The sequence below is a fragment of the Henckelia pumila genome, chromosome 4 (genome assembly GCF_033568475.1).
Source record: "Henckelia pumila isolate YLH828 chromosome 4, ASM3356847v2, whole genome shotgun sequence".
NCBI lineage: Eukaryota > Viridiplantae > Streptophyta > Magnoliopsida > Lamiales > Gesneriaceae > Henckelia > Henckelia pumila.
In genome coordinates this window covers 156,049,707-156,055,482 of record NC_133123.1, presented here as the reverse complement: position 1 = coordinate 156,055,482, position 5,776 = coordinate 156,049,707, and the positions used below count along the sequence as shown (strand labels likewise).

The 5,776-nt window shown below is 33.8% G+C and overlaps 1 pseudogene; it reads left to right on the top strand.

Moving 5' to 3' along the window:
- Window positions 1-3,896: 3,896 nt before the first annotated feature.
- LOC140862149 (uncharacterized) lies at window positions 3,897-5,327 on the top strand (annotated as a pseudogene).
- Window positions 5,328-5,776: the final 449 nt, after the last annotated feature.

Sequence of the window (5,776 nt, the reverse complement as noted above, 5' to 3'; positions counted from 1 at the left end):
CAAGTTGTCATCACAAAGCTGGCTAATGCTTATTAAATTTGCAGTTAGTCCTTCAACATGTAGCACGTTGCGAAGCTTAGGCAAACCAGCAACATCCAGTGTGCCTTTTCCTACGATAATTCCCTTTGAACCTCCTTCATAAGTCACTTTCCCACTCTTTTGTTCAACATAATCTGTGAGAAACTTCCTAGAACCTGTCATATGATGTGAGCTACCGCTATCAAAGTACCAAGCACCTGAAACATTAGTCCTCAAAGCAGTATAAATCATATGACATTGAATATCAGCTTTTGGTATCCAAACCTGTCTTACAGTAGATCTGTTTCTGAAGATGTTGTGGAAAGGTGTTGGCAACACTTTAGGCAACACCTTCGGTGCAGATCTATATTTGTAGTCTTCCTGCAGCTTAAAACAGTATGGTTTGATATGACCAGGTCTATGACAGTAATGACAAACATACTTACATTTCTTTCTGGGCTTTACATGAGCAGTAGGTTGTGGCTTTGGTTTTGGAGGATCGGTTGATGTGACCTTTTTGGTTGATCTTTCTGAACAACTACTTTCCTTGACAAACACCGGCCTTTTTGAGCATTCACCAATCTCAAATTTATTGTTCTCAAAACCTAGTCCAGCCTTACCATCTCTTCCCATCATGAGCAAAGAATCAAGCTTGGTTGTGCTTGAATTGAATTTAGCCAATGTAGCCTTAGCTTTCATGAGTTCGTCCTTAACCTGACTTAATTCCAGATTCTTCTTACTCAGCATAACTTCAAGTCTTGATATATCAGCCTTCAAATCAGAATTTTCTCTTGAAAAAAAAGTGTTCTTATTTCGTTCAACCCAGTCAGCATATAACTCTTCATATTGCATTCGCACATCTTCCAGAGACATTCTTTCATTACCTGCATCAGAATTATTCACATTATCAGCAGTAAAAGAATTTAAACATACTGACCTTTGGGAGATGTTGCGGCCAGGTATGGCAACACCTGCGGCAACACCTAAAGGATTGACTTGCATCAGCTTCTTTCTTTCCATCAATGCTGTCAGGGATGTGTGGCTTTCTTTTTCATTCTGTTCTTTACCTTCTTCAGAATATTCACCACTCAAAGATGTGTTCATCCCTTTCCGAAACCTGTTTGCACATTCATTGGCAAAATGACCATAGCCTTGACATTCATGACATTGCACCGTGTCAATCTTCTTTGCAGTAGGCTTTTTCTTTCCTTCCAGCATAAGTAGAGGCTTTTGAGGATCAGGAAAATTCCTTGATGATTGATCAGGCCCGCCTATTTTCAGAGTTTTGTTAGCAGCCGAAAAAAATGGAGCTTTGAGTTTCTGATCGGTCTTCTTTGTCTCCCTCATCTTCTTCAGATAATCACCAAACTTCTTTGTGATGAGTGACAACGAGTCATCTCCCAAATCCGATTCAAAAACTTCTTGAGGTTTGAAGAATGAGTTTGCTGTTGTTGAATCCATAATATTCCTGAAAAAATAATCCAGAATCAGCTCTTAGTGTATCAAGAGTAGGCTCTGATACCACTTGTAAGGGATATCATGGTTCATAAAAATTATCAGAATCAGATGTTGTCACTAGGTGTTGACAAAATCCTACTCAACATGCAGCGAAAATATTAAAACGTGAATAGTAACAGCAAACTAACAGTAAACCAACAATAAAAATAATCAAGAGTAAATATGCACAAGTACTAAAGTAATAAAAGATTGCACATAAAACAGATTCAGATGTTGTCACTAGATGTTGACAACATCTTCAATAACACCTTGATTAACATGCATCAGAATTTTTTTAAAGCAATGAATAAAATAGATAAGCAACCAAACAAATCAAACTCAAATATTTAAGCAAGAGTATAAAATACTCTTGCAGCGCCTCAGGGTAAAACTTTCACTAGAAAATAATCAAACAGTTTTACAAACCCTAAAATTAGTGAATTATTTCAAAAATCAATTTTCTCAATCATGTGAGAAAATAAAGAATGAATAAAAACAACTCCCTTAAAAGTCTATTGAAAGTAAAACAAAAAAACACAAGATAGGAGTTGATCCTTGATGCCAAAATACGAGAGCAACACAGCTTCGATCACCAATCTTCAGTGCTCTCAAACCTTCAAGGCATCAACGGAAATCATGAAAATCAAAACGATAAAACCAAAAGGAATTGATCCTGATTGCCGAAATTCGAGAACCACAAAAGGTCTTTCGATCAACACTCTTGCAAGTGTAATTTTCAAGTGTTCTTGAAAAGCTTCACGGCAATACAGAAAACTCCAATCTTCTTATGTAATTCAGAGCTCTTTATTTCTCATGAATGAGTCTCTGAATTTTCGACGTGAAACTCTCTCTTGTGCAGTATATGTGTTTCTCTGCTCTCGCTCGCTCTATTCTGCACTACGTTCTGCACTCCACGCTTAGGGGTGTTCATGGTTTGGTTAACCGCCCGAACCGAGCCGAAACCGAAAATTCGGTTTGAACCAAAAACCGAACCGATTTTTGGATTTTTGGATTTTCGGTTTTCGGTTCGGTTCGGTTTTTTTCGGTCGGTTCACCGAACCGAACCGAAAACCAATTTTTTTGATTTTTTTGAATTTTTAATTATTTTTTAATATTTTAATTAATATTTTTATTTGTTTTTATTAATAAATAAATATAAAATAAATAAAATAATTTAAAAATATATAAATTCGGTTAAACCGAAAACCGAACCGAAAAACCGAAAAAATTTCGGTTTTTAACCGAACCGTTAAATTCGGTTCGGTTTTCGGTTCGGATTTTCGGTGAATTTCGGTTTGGTTAACCGAAATTTCGGTTCGGTTCGGTTCGGACCGAATGAACACCCCTATCCACGCTTTTTGATCTGCTCTCCTATTTATTCAACGTGAATGTCTTCCAATTTTATCTCCAAAAAGGGTTTGATCTTGTTTCCTTAATTCAAACTTGAATCTACATTGATAAGGAAACAAAGATAAGTTAGGAGATAAATATATATTATGATAAGTGCATAATATCTCCTACAAAATAATTAACCCAATCAACCATATTTTAAATCTAGGAATATTATATTATCTCAATTCAAATCAAAGTAATTCCTAGTTTAAAATATATCAAACATATAGATAGAAAATACAATATTAATTAACAATCCTAGAAAGGCAAAACGCATTAATACAATCTTTCAAAACATGGAAATATATCAAGGAATAATTATCCTTTCAGCCTTATAGTTAATACGAATTATAATTTTGTGATTTGATATGAGCATAAAAACTTTTGTGAGATTGTTTCATGAGTTATTTTTGTGATACAAGTCTCATATTCGATCCGACCTATGCAAACGTACTATTTTTATGTCAAAAGTATTACTTTTTCATTATACATATGAATTGGGTAAATCCGTCTCACGAATAAATATTTATGAGACAGTCCCCAGCCTAAATAAAATTCCTGGGTCCACCCCTGAAAAAACTAAAATTGAAATCGATAACATGGATATGACCAAAATCGCAAAGGAGTAAATTCTATAAAACATATATTCATCTTTAACACAATATATATACTCACAAGAACCACTTGTATATATAATTCACGGGCAATTAGAACTTGAACCATAGGCCCTGTATACCTAGGAAAGAATATAGCATGTAGGTGTGAGTGATATCAAGTCATGGTGGAATGATAGGAACATATTTCCAATACCACACGTGCATTGTTTTATTGGAAACACTAAAGGGCTCTCCACTAAGCATGAAAAATTGTCCAAAAAAATGTGATTAATTAATACTAAAACAGTACCAAAAGCCCTTTAATTTCCTCTATAAAAAGTAGAAGAGAATTGAAGCTATAGCATATAGTGACAAAAAACTAAAAAAAGAAAAATGGAGAATTCCCAATATGAATCATGTGATCATCCTGATCACAAGGTTAAAGATGTCTCTCTAAAAGAACTAAGAGATAGGCTTGAAGAGTTTGCTAAAGTTAGAGGCTGGGAACAGTATCACAGCCCTAGAAACTTGCTTCTTGCACTGGTAAGTAAGTACTCCATGGTTTCCAAAATCAGAGAGACACTGGATTAATTTTGCATAGATACTATAATATGTTGGGATTCTCATTTGATCATGTTGTTTTCATTATCTGTGTTGTTATAAAGTTTCGATTTCGTTCACGTCCTCAAATTCGTTCTTTTTGTTTTTCTTTCGAATCATCATGATTTTCACCCCCATCATTTGTATCCCAGAAAATTTTGTTATAAATTAAAAGGCGGGTTATAAAATGATCATATATAGGTTATTAGGTGATCATGCGTTCGAGCCGGGTTCGAGGATCGAAAGAAATTTAAGGAGCCAAGATGAATGGATTTCATGTGGCTATATAGCTATTGATTTAATTAACTTAATTGTTTGGATTGAATGTGATTAAATTCTGAGTAATTTTCTTGATTTTGGTGGCAATCAGAGCTAGCTAGAAGATAGAAGCACAATCTTGAAAATAAATAAATAAATATATATATATATATATATAGATTATATAGAGTGGTGGCTAGTGAAGCAGTACTACTACGTACGTACTCTACGAAAAACATGAGAGTTGATGGGATTCAATAATTTTTATTCTGTAAAACCTTATTGATATATCAGTAGTGGTACAAAATTAGCTTGATTTCTCACTAGATTTAGGGTTTAAATTGGATCTTCAACATTATTTTATCCCATTTTTACAAAGATTTCATAAAAACCACAAAAAAATATGGATTATATAATAGCTATATTTAGCAACATTTTTTTTGGGTTTAATTTATAATAAAGTGTACTGAATTCTTCTCTTGATCATCACATGAAAGCCAAATCTAGAGTAGTACTGCATGCCCTAAACCAAATATTTTCCATCTCTCAATCAAGATTATCCAACTTTGGACCATTAGACATCACAAGATTTCAAATAAATCCAAAAGGGTTTTCAAATATATAATCATATTTATACATCCCCCGTACATTAATTATTAAAGCATGGACTAATAATCTTGTACCTTGTCTTCTCCAATATTTATCACATGTTTGGCACAGGTAGGGGAAGTGGGAGAGTTGTCTGAGATATTCCAATGGAAAGGGGAAGTCGAAAAGGGACTCCCAAACTGGTCCTTGGAGGACAAGAGACATCTTGAGGATGAGTTGTCCGATGTTTTGCTGTACCTTATACAGCTTGCTAATGTCTGTGGGCTTGATCTTGGCCAGGCTGCTCTCACAAAAATGGTGAAAAATGCGCAGAAATATCCGATCAAAAATCAATCTCCGTCTTCTCGCGATTATTAGCTAGTCATGTTGTTAGTTTGGTGTTTGGATTATTAATTTTGAGGTGTTTGTGTTCCGAATTTGCATGAATTTCTGGTGTACGTGCCATTGCATGTAGTCTATATATTGCGAGTGATAATGTGATATGATGTTACCTGCAATATTCGATAATGTTATAATTAAACGTAGCACTCCGGCCGGGTTTGTAACATCAAATTTTTTTTATATATAATTATCAATGTATAAAATTTATGTGTGAGTTTATAAAATAATTTGAATTAATTTCGACGTTTGTAGTAAACGCTTTAAATTTCGTTAAAAGAATATTCAATTTATAGGTTTACAATTTAATTCAAACTAATATGCTTTAGTATATATTTATCTAAAAATATATAATATATATGCTTTCATGTATTTCTATATATCATTTTCTTTATAATATTGCTAACACGAATTCAAATTAGTTCATA